Source organism: Hoplias malabaricus, chromosome 4 (genome assembly GCF_029633855.1).
Source record: "Hoplias malabaricus isolate fHopMal1 chromosome 4, fHopMal1.hap1, whole genome shotgun sequence".
Lineage (NCBI taxonomy): Eukaryota > Metazoa > Chordata > Actinopteri > Characiformes > Erythrinidae > Hoplias > Hoplias malabaricus.
The window spans coordinates 49,166,955-49,181,068 of record NC_089803.1 but is presented as its reverse complement, the minus strand read 5'-3'; the positions used below and the strand labels follow the sequence as shown (position 1 = coordinate 49,181,068).

At 38.3% G+C, this 14,114-nt stretch overlaps 1 protein-coding gene across 8 annotated transcripts in view; it reads right to left on the bottom strand.

The window, feature by feature from the left end:
- Positions 1-14,114, bottom strand: part of si:dkeyp-27e10.3 (UPF0606 protein KIAA1549) — a 146,114-nt gene that overhangs the window by 114,675 nt on the left and 17,325 nt on the right. The window contains exon 2 of one of the 8 annotated variants that reach the window (XM_066668541.1): positions 1,035-1,165. The exons of the other annotated variants lie outside the window; for them this stretch is intronic. The gene's annotated coding sequence lies outside the window, so the exon portion shown is untranslated. The remainder of the gene's footprint in view (positions 1-1,034; positions 1,166-14,114) is intronic. 8 annotated transcript variants of the gene reach the window in all.

Here is a 14,114-nt window from a genome sequence, read left to right as displayed (position 1 = left end):
CTATTTACATAATTAATTATTGGCATTCAGCTTAGAAATGCAAATATGCATATATTTGAATGCAAGCTGCTCTGGGTTTTTACATAACATAGGCATATAGGGCTTCCAGGTTCCTCCCAGTAACTGGTGGAGCACATATTCAATAAAGCACAAAAATAAAGCTGTAACTCAGGAACAAGTTCCCCAAATATTACAAAACTTCATAGGCTTAATCCAAAACAAATAATTTACCCGTTAGATGAAGGTAAACAATTAATTCATTCAGATTAGAAATGCAAACACATGCTGTAGTGGGAGATGAAGATGTTTTATTAATTTCTAATAAGGAGTTTGAATTTTGGGACATAATCTGCAGAAATTAAGCTCTTCATACCCAACATCACTCTTTTCACCCTTTTCCCAGGATCATGGACCCTGATAACGTTTGGTGCCTGAGAGTCTGCACCAGGAATCGTAAAAACACAATACGTTTATTTATGATGGGACCAGCCACCTCAATCGAATGCAGATAGACACAAAGACTCACATAATGTCCCACTTAAATTCAATTTCCACTCACACATTATAAAGACTGTTAAAACAAAAGAATTAAACATTCCTTAATTCTAATTTCCATAAAAAGTTTATGACATGGTAAACAACGTTGCAAGTTTTAATTCCAGTTCATGATCAAAAAGGGAAATTATAAGTGTGTTTAAAATGACATTTTGTATGAACTTATTCACGAACAAAGGGCGTCATATACGTGTGTGATTTGGTTAAAAATTATGCAAAACACGGTTACATGATTCAGAAATCTTGGACACTCATTCAACAGGAATCTTCCTTAAGTCTTTGTCTTGTCAAATGTCATAAATTTTATGTGATGTCACTACTACGGAGGTTCTAGTCTAAAACACATACAATCAGAGGCAAGGAATGCTCCAATTCTAAATCCCTGAGGACCAATCAGGCCTTCAAGGTGGGTTTCCTGAAACCTCGTTTAAAAACCTATGGCGCAAAACACTACACTCTTTAGTCTCTAACCAACTCACCTCTCTTCCCGAGGGAATACACTCTCTGACAGACCCTTCTCAAAGATTCTCTCATGGCTCACTCTTAAAACAGGCTCTTAGGCTCGCTCTCAAGCTCTTCAACACTTCAGTTGTTCAGAACAAACCCAGAACTGAGAAAGAAAAGGTAGAGAAAGAAGGAACGAAGAGGGGTGAAATGAAAGAGAAATTTAGATTCACTCATGGATGAATCTGCTTCCAGTCAGGAAGCTAAGAGAGCTTATTTTTATTTCTATTAGTAATATTAGAAAGCTATAGTTTAAATCCAGCAAAGCTCACTACCATGCCCAGAGACCTCAGGCCTCTGAACCCTCAAAGCGGTGTGACAAGAGCTCCAGAATAGCGATGGAAGCGAAGGCTACATGCTCCCTCAGAATCTTCACCTCCTGAGGTGGCGTCTCTGAGCAAAGGAGAGACACGCATGCACGCTTCTCAAGGGACACATAAGGTCACTGGTTAAATTATTTCATAGCTCAGGAGATGGTGCTGAATGCTTTGCTGGGATAAACTATAGCCTTTTTAGGATTTAGGGTAGTTATCATATAGAAATCCCCTCTTCTATTATCTCCCTCCTCATTTAATAAACAAGCTGTATGATAAAACCAGCTCTTGGTTATTTGTTTGTGTGTGCATCTTTCTTGTATGGAATTGTTACTTTTTCTTCAGATTCCATTTCGGAGCCAAGAACCTATAGTGTGTCAATAAGAATAATAAATCATAAATTATAATTTATTCTAGCTAATCCTACTATGTTATGTATAATGTCGCTCAGCATTATAGCCTACTTGTCCAAGCTGAGACTGGACAAGTAAAAACACATATTACTTAAAAAATGTGTATCATATGACATGAATGAATTGTGATGCAACTGCATCCCTAGGTGGAGCTATAACACACAAAATCTCATGCAACAGTTTATTAACCAATTGTAGTGCCTGTTGCAGGTGGATTTTGTTCATATTTGACATGCAACCTCAGGGTATGCATATATATATATATATATATATATATATATATATGTGTGTGTGTGTGTGTGTGTGTGTATGACATGTTGCAGTGATAATGTCCAAAAGTCATACTTTTTTGAATAATTATTTACCTCCAAACTCTGCAGATTGCAACAAAACCCTTTATTTGTCAACTGATTTAAATTCCAGAGACTAGAATAAAAAATCTCAGTTTTCACATAACTGACCAACAAGAAAATAACATGTACTTTTTGACAAATGCAATTACTATGTGGTAAGACATTCCGTAGTGTATATTAAAATCCAAATTACATTTCATTCATTCATTATCTCCTGTGGTGGGTCCAGAGCCTACCTGGAATTATTGGGTGCAAGGCAGAAATACACCCTGGAGTGGGTGCCAGTTCTTCACAGGGCAACACACACACACATTCACACTGTGTGAGGGGGACTGTGGGAGGAAAAAACTCGGCATATGGTGGCCACTGTAGTATGATATGATGAATGTGTTATTAATTTCTAAAAAGAAATTGTGACTTTCCAAGAGTATTTTAAATACCCAAACTTTAGCTTGTCTCAGAGACATCTCCTTGCAACAAGCCAGATCGGAATTTGAGATTAGCATCTAGAGCAGGCTCGTAAAAACTCACTCCAGGACGTTTACGACCCAAGGTCCCAGGGTCAAGAGGAGAATCTCTGCAAAATGCAGAGAGACACACAGACTCAAACTTGATTAAAACTGTTCTCTCACACATTTTGAAAGATTGTTAAACAAAACAATCACAAACCTTAATTCCCATTGGTTTAAAACAATTTGAAGTTACATATGTGCACAACTGTTTGAAATGAATCCTGTTTTGACAATCAAAATAGGTGGAACTAATTTACATGTGTTTAAAGTCATTTTTGTTTTATTTGAATTTATGTACCAAGGTAGCCACATACTATGTGTTTAGTTGGTTAATAATTATATAGAACATGGTTGTCTTTTTCTTAATGACATTACTTTGTGTTAACATTATAATCTTTTATATTGCAAAGTATGATTCAGAATCCGGGAATATTCACTCACCAGGGATGGTCAAGTCTGTCTTGTCAAGTGTCATAAATTCTATGTGATGCCACTCACAAGGTACAAGAAACAGCCAATCAGGAGCAAGAAAAGTTCCAATTCTCCCTCATTGAGGACAAATCAGGTATTCGAGGTGGGTTTTCTAAACTCTGGTTAAAAACCCGTGGTGCCAAATGACACAGGTTTTTAGGCTTCTTCCCCTTTTTCTCCACTGTTTGATTCTTCACTTCAAGGCTCCAGACACTTGGGGCGTTATCTCTTTCAGCCTTTTTCAAGTAAATGTAAAATGACCTGAGTTTTTGAAATGATTCTGCAGGCGTCAGACTCATGGCTTTCATAAACAGTCTTGGACCTTTAAAGCGTGGTCCAGATAGAAACTACAGATTAAGAAAAGCTATAGTTTAACCCTAGCGAAATTTCAACGCCACACCCAGAGCCTGAAGGAAACCTTAGACCTCTGACCCTCAAAATGACGACAACGCCATGACGAGGACGGCCGCATGCACCCTCAGAATGATCTTGAGATGAGGCCCCAGGAGAGACCTGCATGGACATGTCTCTCTCTCACAAGGCAGAAGATCAGTGACGACGAAGAATCCCCACAGAGACCTTCAGAACGCCACCAGCTCCGACAGCTGCATCTGAAAGCCTCAGGAGAAAATGAACGCCCACGGCTGCAACCTACAAGGCCCGCGTCTGCAATTCTCCAGGAAGTCGTGCCAGAAGGCACCATCAGCGACATGCTCCCTGTCCTTCTCCGGATACGTAAGGTCACATGGTCTCATGTCTCTCATGGCTCGTGGGTTGGTACTGAAAGTTTGCTGGGATAAACAATAGCCTTTATTAGAACTTAGGGCAATAATTATCATACAGAAATTCCCTCACATATTAATCTCCCTGTTCCCTCATATATTGCTGTAATCCATTTTATTATATGAATGTCTAATCAATATTCATTATTTGATATTACAATTAATAAACCAGTTGTGTGATAAAACTAATCCTTGGTTATTTGTTTGTGTGTGCACCTTTCTTGTATGGAATTATAACTTCTAGTTCAGACTCCATTTCAGAGTCAAGAACCCACGGCGGGTCATTGAGCATAATTCATTGATAATAGTTAATTCTAGCTAATTCTGCTGTATAATATGTGAAGATGACCTACTTGTCTAAGCTAAAATTAAGACAGGTAAGGACACTACATATTAGTTAATGGCTCCCAAGCACGGAGCTTAGCAAAATGAATTAAATCATTAACTATTAATAAAATAATAATTAATTATCATTGACTCCGCTATGTAGTGCTAATGCAACTACAACGTGTTCATAACTATTTCCACTACAGCCACCATGTTAATATATTTTAAATTTGTATTGTTAATTATATAATTAATAAACTTCAGGCTTCTGCAAACATTTTGACACCAAATCTAGAATCCTGGGTCAAAATCCAGGGACTAGTTCAGAAAAAAATTAGGTTTTGAATTTAATGAAAATTAGCAAATTTTAAATTAGGTGGACTTATATGGAGGCAAAGTTGTTTGTCTGCACGCAAGGAATCAGGGGAAGTTTTTTCTCTAGCTACCAGTGTTTAGGAGCTATGAGGCAAAATGTGTTTACCTAAATAATAGCGCCCCATTGACCAATCTGTGACATTTTTGTTGTCCACCAAGATGCTGTTACGAATTCTGCAGATTGCTTTGTTTAAGAGAAAAAGAATAATAATAAAGGTAGCTGCTAGCGTGTATCTGAGGGTTCAATCATGAACTGGCTGCCTATGGCAACAAAGTCAAATCTGACCACTCCGGTAGTATACATTGTTACAATTGTATACAAAGTATACAATTGGAAAAACTCTTAGACACTGAGCCAGTCAGATTCAGTGTGATGTGTGTAGTGTGTGATGTGTGAAGTTTAGAAAAATGCATTTGTGATGGGTGTCTGAGAGTCTGTGAGGTTTGTCAGTTCCTGTGTGATGTCAGAGGGTCTTTGTGTGATGTATGCAAACAGTCGGACAAGCTCCTTCAGAGTAGTTATATATATATTATCTTGATGCCACTTAGTTTGCTTGAGTTTTAGCACCAATATCTTCTACAAATGCACCCATGTAGACTGTTAATACTCTGTAGTAGCCTGTCTGATTTTAAGAGCACTGCTCACACACTTGGTCAACTATTGGTGCTTTCTGCTGTCTATACTTTCTGTGCAATGTGGCCACATTTGGCACACTACTTCAGAGTGATGACATACATATGTGTACCAAGTTTTGTTTGATTTGGGCAAAGTTTGTTTGAGTTATAGCTCAAAGAGTGCATCGAGCCCGGCCCATGCATATTTGTTGAATAACTGCCGCAACAGCGTGTCAAAAGCTCAAAGTTTTTAAAATAATTATTTACCTGAAATATATACAGATTTCAAAAATACCAGTTGTTTATTGATAAGACAAATTTCAGGGAGGAGTTCGAAAAGCTTCATTTTCACATACCTGACTATTGTGGATAAACGATGCATTTTTTGACAATAGTTGTTATTACAAAGTTGTAAGACACTATGCACAGTATGCAATACAGCAAACTGCTTGCCGATATGGTTAATTTTCACTGAGATATCCCATATTTTAATGTTGAAATATTGAATTGCACCCCCTAGTGGCTATCATTATGACATTTTTATAGGCTTAGGAAGTGCAACCATGAACATACCATGCAAGTCTCAAGAAGATAGGACCTTGTTAAGGTCATGAAACAGCTGCTGAAATTTGATTAGCCGATGGCGGCCCTGTTTTTTCCAATATGACATCATTGTCATAGAATGTTATTCAGGACATCACCCACTACATGCATACCAATCGGCATGTCAATCGGACAATCCTGTGAAGCGTAATAAATTTTTTGTTGTTATAGCGCCCCCTAGGCTTGCAGTTGCACAACCAAGTACTCATGTCTTCCAACCCTTATAGGGATCAAGCATGTAAAGTATCATATCATTCAGGGAAAGCGTTTGCAAGTTATAGCTGTATTTGTCTGATTTTTAGAAATTTTTAGCTCCACCTCTATTTGGGCGGAATCTGTAAGCCGAGCAGTGATGAAATTCCAACTTTTTTTGAATAATTATTAAAGTTCAGGTTCTTAGGATTCTGCTGATATCACATATGTCCATATTGGGTACATTTCCAGGGACTAGTTCGTACTCCAAAATGTGTGATTTTTCATATTATGCAAATTAGCTCAAAATCTAAGTAGGCTGAGCTTATGGGTTTTATTGGCTTTTTTGTAGGGTCTGACCTGAGGAATTAGGGAAAAAAAGAATTTCATCTCTATGTCACATGGGGTAGGAGATAAAGATGGAAACGTGTTTTGCGTCACTATAGCGCCACAATTAGGCTGATCGGGCTGATTTTGCATATAATGCAAATAAGCTCAAAATCTAAGTAGGTCGAGCATATGGGTTTTATTGGCTTTTTTTGTAGGGTCTGACCTGAGGAATCAGGGGAAAAAAGAATTTGGTCTCTATGTCACATGGGGTAGGAGATATACCTATAGCGCCACCATCAGGCTGATTCTATGCGCCTGAGTAGCGGGAGGGTTTACTACCAGTTGACCAAACGACAAGTCTGTAGGACTTACAGTTTGGGCTGCCCATCGTGTTTCATCGGAGAAAAAGAAGAAGACAAAAACGGAAAAAAAAAACAATAGTGTTCCAGCACTTGCAGTGCTTGGACCCCTAAAAAAATGGAACAAAAACAATAGGGTTCCAGCACTTGGACACCTAATTAAAAGATGATCCCCATGGAGCTCCACGTAGCGTAGACTCTCAGCTTTCCAATGATATGTCAATCAAGTCTATAGACCAATGAGGGGCAGAGTCATGGCAATGCACACCCAAGGAGGAGAGACAAACACTCAGCGGCAGGGAATTTCCTGCTTGGTGAGGGGTAAATGGCCACATGAAGAGGCATAGGAGATATGTTTCTCTAGGAAAGTAAAGAATAAGCTAAGAAGTTGGCATTATGTTTAGACAAGATATATACACTGTATTTTTGCAGTAAAAGTAATCATTTCCTTATAGGGAGCTTGGAGTCTAAAGAGACACTTGGAGAGGCCATCTGCTCACTGTCTACTCCAGCTTGAATAACTTCACAGTAGGAGGTTTTAACTCCAAATTTTACATTGTGGAAATAGACCTCTGGAGAGGTCAAGCGCGTACTACTCCGTGGATATTTTTCTAACATGGACATGTGTGGTATCGGCCGAATCCTAAAGACCCGAACTATAATAGTTATCAATAAAATCAATAACTTTAATCACCATGTGGTTTACAGGCCCCTCTCAATAACAGAGATCCAGCATGAAGTCTACAAATCACAAATGCACCTATAACTCAAAAACGCTTACCCTAAAAATCTCACAACTTCACATGCTTGATCAGTGAAATTAAAATGCTTAATTGTAATTGTTATTGAGCCCGCTAGTGGTTATCATTATGACATTTATTATGCACTTAGGAAGAGCCCCCAGGGACATACTATTCAAATCTCATGATGAGATCTGGCAACCCGTTTGGCTTTTCCTGTACCCGTTTAGAAGAAGCTGTTTTAATCGCTCTGGTTTTCCTGTTATTGGTTCTACTTTTATTTCTGTTTTTACAACTTACTAACCATCCATAGATCTATTTTATAGATTGTGTCCGCAGGAATATTATTACAGAGGCACTAAAACCGAACTGCAGGGTGAATGGGTGACGTCTCGGTGACATAGCCGGAAAGCTAAGGCTGATGCTAACGCTGAGGCCAAAGCTAGCCCAACGAGACACCACGCTCCTCTGATTCGCGTGTCAAACAGGTTTGCCTCGCTCAGCGAAGCACCCGCTGAGGAGCCTGTTAAGAGTACTCTGGTTATAGGAGACTCTATTGTTCGACACGTGAAATTAGCTACACCTTTAGGAGCACCGGCAGTAAAAGTTAGCTGTTTATCGGGAGCCAGAGCGCTGGATATTAGTGGCAAACTTAGACTGTTAGCTAATAGGAGATATTCGAGGATAGTCATTCATGTAGGGGCCAATGATATTCGTCTGCGGCACTCTGAGGTAGTGCTGAACGATTAATTGTATTTAAATCGAAATTGCAATTTGAGTGGGTGCAATTTTTGAATCGCGGGAGCTGCAATTTGAATTAGCCAATAGACTGCACGTTTTACAAGGGAATAATCATCCAATAAAAATAAACGCGCAACCAGCCAATCAAATGCTGCCAATTATGCAGGGGCTGTGCCTGGGGCACAATTTTTTAACAAGCAGCTTAGCACTAGAGTTCGTGGAAAAGATGAGTGCTTCATCTGTGCAAGAGAGTGAGACCCAAGAGGACGACTTGATACCAAAGAAAAACAGCACGTCATGTGTTGGGAGTACTTTGGTTTCAGGAAAACTGACATCTGCCAAAAGCAGGTACTGTGCAAGACATGTCGAACGTCGGTGCTAACCTCACGAGGCAACACCACAAACTTCTATCAGCATTTAAAGAAACATCACAGACATCTCTATGATGAATCAACCGGCACAATTTCCTAACATGACAACCAAGCAAACCTCAGTCACAGAGGAGTTTGAAAAAATGCATATGAAAAAAGTTCACAAAGGCACCGAGAGATAACCGACTCTACTGTGAAGTACTTGGCAAAAGACATGGTGCCAATTCACACAGTCTCTAAAGATGGCTTCCGAAACCTTATCCAAACATTTGATAAGAGATACCAGATTCCCTCACGCACATACTTCAGCCAAGTCGCTATACCAGGACTGTATGCTTCGTGTAGGAATAGAGTTGAAATGGAGCTAAAAAATGTGGAGTTTTAGTCGACAACTACAAACATGTGGTCGAGCCGAACTGCTGAACCATACCAGAGCCTCACTGTTCACTTCATAAGTGAAGCTTTCGAATTAAAGACTTGTTGTCTACAGACGTCATACTTTCCTCTTGACCATACGGGAGAGAACATTGCAAATGGATTGAAAGATGCGTTGGCCAGCTGGGGTCTGAATGAAGAGGGGCAAGTGTGCATTACCACAGATAACACATCTAACATGATTAAGGCAGCTGAAATGAACGAGTGGACCAGGCTACAGTGTTTTGGCCTCAGACTATACCTTGCGATCGGTAAGTGTCGGTTCAAATCACATTTATAAAAATATGGAACATGCTTTCACATTTCTCTCTCTCCTCTCCGCCCTCCCCTTTCTCTCGCTTTCTCAATCTCCCCCCTCCTTGTATGTGTGTGTATGTAGAAGTATATGGAGAACAAAATAGAAATAGAATCACAAATGAAATATACAGCAGCACAGATTTTAAAATATAAAGTTTATAAATGACAGCACAGAATTAAGATAAAAAGTATCAAATACATAGCAGCAGGAATTACAATGTAGGGTGTAAGATATATATTTATATAAAAATAAAATGGCAAAACTGGATAAATATGAAAATATAAGAATGTGTGTGTGCATATATATATATATATATATATATATATATATATATATATATATATATATATATATATATATATATATATATAATAAAAATAAAAATAAAAATGTGTGTGTGTTTAAAGTAATCTGTTTTGATTACTTTGTACTATTTCTGGACTCATTTACTCTTCTAAAGTATTGTTCTTTATACAGTTGTACACTGAAGAAATAAAACGTTATACATTGCCTATTGAAAATGTTGAAATATTACGTTACTTTGAGGTGTGTGTGTGTATATATATATTTATATATATATATATATATATATATATATATATATATATATATATATATATACACACACACACACATAATATTTTGTTTAACGTCAAACAATCTCTCTGTTAACACAAAAGTAATCCGATTAGATTACTTTTAACTTTTTATTAGACAAATTTGTAAGTTTTTATAAATTTCTGATTACACAAGGTGGGGAACCAAAGAGAAGATGATTGAAAGGGTTCTGGAGCAAATCAAGGCCCTGAATCATGTGCTGTCCACTGACAGGAAAACATGCCACCTAATGCTTACATGGCAAGACACAGATGTGCTAGAGTCAATTCACAAGGCACTGCATCCTCTTCAAGAATTTACTGATGCACTCTCTGGTGAAGAATATGTGAGCATTTCATATTTGAAGCCAGTGCTCCACCTTTTTAAGACAAAAACACTTGCACAGGATCCAGAAGACACAGACCTCACAAAATCAGTCAAGTCCAGAATCATTGGCTACCTCCAAGAAAAATACAATGATCTTGCCACCCAAGAACTGCTTGATGTTGCATCATTCTTAGACCCCCGATTCAAGACTAACTATATCAGTCAAGAGAATATTCCTGCCATTAAAGCAAGAATGAAGACAGAGATGGAAGAAGAAGCAAGGAATGTAGATAGATGGTTAGGATTTGTATAAATGCATATGAGATGATGCATTCTAAAGGAGTAACATTACCAGTTACAGTTATTGATCATAAAATTATCATTTTCTTCAAATTAAATAAAACTGGAAAAATACTGACTGATTTACTGTATGTTACAGGAGAAGAGATCACCTGTCACTGAACCAAAGAGTTGCCTCATCTGAAAAGCCAAAGAGGTCACTTGGCAGCTACTTCAAGGGTACTGCCACGTCTCCAGACTTGTCTGTTCAGCTTGATGCCATGGAAACAGAGATGAATAGCTACCTTATGACACCCACCATCGATGGAGAAGAAGATCCTCTGGCTTGGTGGAAACTTCACCAAGTGAACTTTCCAAGATTGAACAGGCTGGTCAGCAAATATCTGTGTGTACCAGCTACAAGTTCACCCTCAGAAAGGCTCTTTAGTACAGAAGGCAACATTGTAAACTGTCAGCGTTTTAAACATGTGTACATTTATCTTATTTATCTTGTTACTCATAGGCTTTAAAAATAAAATTAAATTTGCATTTCATCTGTGGATCTTTCATGTAGGAAGATGATGATTAAAATGGGTTTGAAATTTGAAATTGAGGTAATTAAGGGTAATATTAGAGAGGTGATTAAACTGGCCCAGACAATGTCCGATGCTGTAATCTGCTCTGGTCCCATCCCAATGTGGCGCGACCCTGAAGCCTACAGCAGAATTTCAGCGTTAAACTGTTGGATGTCCAAGTGGTGTTCCGAAAATAAAGTGGGCTTTATAGACAATTGGTTACGTTTCGAGAGCAAGCCTGGTCTTATAGGTAGGGATGGTAACCACCCCACGCGGGAGGGTGCTGCCTTACTTTGCAGCATAGCACACAGTCTTTTAGTTAGTCAGCAGAGTGGTGTAGACAGCTGCTCACAATCCAGAGCCGGGACCAGGCCACAGACAGACAGGCTAAAACGATCATCTGCAAACTGCCTTGAGGCATCACCTAGGTTCAACTGTATTGAGACTGTGTCTTTCCCCCAAACTAAATATAAAAGTAGAAAAACAAAATCAGCCTGTTTCAGCAACCTAATCAATATTAAATCATACACATATGATAGCAGCAACACCTCAGAACTAAAATTTGGGCTACTCCACATAAGATCACTAAACTCAAAAGCAGTCATCATAGATGATATCATAAGTGATCATAAATTCAACGTTTTCTGTCTCCCGGAAACGTGGGTTAGACCAAATGAATATTAAGCACTAAATGAAGCCACCCCCCTAGGCAATAATTATGTACATAGCCCAAAATTATCAGGCAAAGGAGGTGGAGTATGTGTAATTTTCCAAAATACCCTAGAAATTAGTCTTAAACAATGTTACACCTTCACTTCTTTAGAGGTTCTCTCCACCATTATTACAAATCCAGTCACAAAAAAGGACGCATTTTTATTATGCAATATTTACAGACCACCAGGGCCTTGCTTAGAATTTCTGAAAGAATTCAGCGATTTTGCTGCAAACCTAGTGGTTTGAAATTATAAATTTATAATTGTAGATTTCAATATCCATTTTGAGAAGGAAAGTGACCCACTAAAAAAGGCATTTACGTCAATCTTAAACTCTATTGGTATTACTCAAAATGTAACAGGGCCTACACACTACTGCAGTCACACTTTAGACTTGACACTAGGTCTTAACATTGACAAAATTAATATCTTATCGCAATCCTCAGCAATCTCCGACCATTACCTAATTTCATACGAGCTACATCTTAGCCATAATATATGTAAGTCCCCACGCTATTCTACAAAGCATATAATAAAACCATCTACTGCCCTACAATATATAGAAAACCTCCCAGAAATATCAACACCAGTTCCCACTCCATCAGACCCAATGGAGCTAGATGTACTAACTGACTACTTAGAAAATACCTGTTGATCTACTTTAGAAAAGGTAGCACCACTTAAAAGTAAAAGTATAATCCAGAAAAAGCTCGCCCCATGGTATAATGATAAAATCTGTACTTTAAAAAAAAAAAATCACGGAAACTAGAGTGGAAATGGCGATCAACCAAGCTGGAAGTGTTCCACTCTGCCTGGAAGGACAGCCTTATAGAGTATAGAAATGCCCTCACTAAAACTCGCTCAGCATATCTGGCCTCGCTGATCTCCAATAATAAAAATGACACGAGAGTACTGTTTAGTGTGTTTTCCAGAACTACAAAAAATCAAGTAGGTTCTGAACAACTAATTCCAGCAACTCTCACCAGTAAAAATTTTATGGACTTTTTTAATAATAAAATTGAGAATATTAGACAACAAACTCAAGCCACAGTATTAAATCCGACCTGGCTGCCACCCGATGTGACTGATATAAAACATGATGTAATTGTAAAAGAAAGACTTGAAACCTTTACCCACTCCCACAGTTAGAACTACAAAAGATGATCACCTCCGCAAACTGTTCAACTTGCACACTTTATGCAATTCCCACAAAATTACTCAAAGAAGTACTACCAGCTATTATTAATCCTCTTTTAACTATAGTAAACTCATCCCTTAATCTGGGCCATGTACCCAAAGCTTTTAAACTAGCAGTTATTAAACCTATGATCAAGAAACCAAATCTTGATGCTAGTACACTGTCTAATTACAGGCCTATTTCTAATCTGCCATTTCTATCTAAAATCTTAGAAAAAGCCATGGCCCAAAAAATTAGTTCATATCTAGTTCATAAGAATCATATATATGAAAAATTCCAATCTGGATTCAGGTCACATCATAGTACAGAGACAGCTCTAGTCAAGATAACAAATGATCTTCTTCTTGCCTCTGATAAAGGCCACGTATCCCTGTTGTTGCTTCTTGACCTCAGCGCAACCTTTGATACAATAGACCAAAATATTCTCCTAGAAGGGTTAGAAAACATGGTTGGAATTACAGGGACAGCCCTATTATGGTTCAAATCTTACTTAACGGAACGTTATCAATTCGTAAAAGTAAACAATCTAAATTCAAATTATTCTAAAATAAGACTTGGAATTCCACAAGGCTCTATTTTAAAACCATTATTATTTACATTATACATGTTACCACTAGGCACAGTTATAAGAAACAATGACATTAACTTTTACTGTTACGCAGACGACACGCATATGTATATTTCAGCCAAGCCTGATGACAAACACAGATTTAAGAAAATAGGCTGGATGTTGCGTAACTTCCTCCTTCTAAACAGCAACAAAACAGAGGTCCTGCTTTTGGGTCCAAAGGTGGTGTCAGGAATCACGGGGCGGACTGAATGAGGCGGACGCACACACTAAAGCACAGATAAACTTTATTACAAAAAAAGGAAAAGCGAAACAGACTGGGACTGGGAAACACACACAACAACACGACTTGACTAGGGGAATGAAACGGGTAAGAGAACGAGTATGAGAACAACTTGCAGAGACAGACAGACTTGATAACATAACCGACTTAACACGATACAAAGAACAAGCGACCGACAAAAGGAAGTGAAGGAAGGGGACTTAAATACAAAACAGAGACGCACCTAAAACATATAACGAGGGGGCAGGGTAACAAATGAGACAAACGCGGAGGCGGAACAAAGG